This window comes from Apodemus sylvaticus, chromosome 3 (assembly GCF_947179515.1).
Source record: "Apodemus sylvaticus chromosome 3, mApoSyl1.1, whole genome shotgun sequence".
NCBI lineage: Eukaryota > Metazoa > Chordata > Mammalia > Rodentia > Muridae > Apodemus > Apodemus sylvaticus.
Genome location: NC_067474.1, coordinates 31,284,760 through 31,285,395, shown reverse-complemented (window position 1 = coordinate 31,285,395; position 636 = coordinate 31,284,760). Strand labels below are relative to the sequence as shown.

Below are 636 nucleotides of genomic sequence, written 5' to 3'. Positions count from 1 at the left end.
CAACTAGATGGCAAAAGGCAAACTCAGGAACGTCACTAACAGAAATCAAGGCAATATGGCAACATCTGACACCAATTCTCCTTTAAGAAGATGTTCTGGATACCCCATCACACCAGTAAAACAAGATTTGGATTTAAAATCACTGGTCATGATGCTGGTACCGGAACACATGAAGGGCATACTTGAAATTCAGGAGAAAATGGATCAAAAGTTAGAAGCCCTTGCAAGGGAAACACAAAAATCATTGAAAGAAATTGAGGAGAATACAAAAGCCAATAAGGAGGAAATGCAAAAAACACTTAAAGAAATACAGGAGAGTGCTCGCTTCGGCAGCACATATACTAAAATTGGAACGATACAGAGAAGATTAGCATGGCCCCTGCGCAAGGATGACACGCAAATTCGTGAAGCGTTCCATATTTTTACTTAATGCCCCAATAAAAAGACACAGACTAACTGAATGGATACGTAAACAGGACCCTACATTTTGCTGCTTACAGGAAACACACCTCAGGGTCAAAGACAAACACTACCTTAGAGTAAAAGGCTGGAAGACAATTTTACAAGCAAATGGTCTCAGGAAACAAGCTGGAGTAGCCATTTTAATATCAGATAAAATTGACTTTCAACCCAAAG

The 636-nt window shown here is 39.6% G+C and overlaps 1 non-coding gene across 1 annotated transcript; it reads left to right on the top strand.

The window, feature by feature from the left end:
* Window positions 1-317: 317 nt before the first annotated feature.
* Window positions 318-424, top strand: LOC127682018 (U6 spliceosomal RNA). The gene has a single exon (XR_007977321.1). It is a non-coding gene; the product is annotated as a U6 spliceosomal RNA (small nuclear RNA).
* The last annotated feature ends 212 nt before the right edge of the window (window positions 425-636 follow it).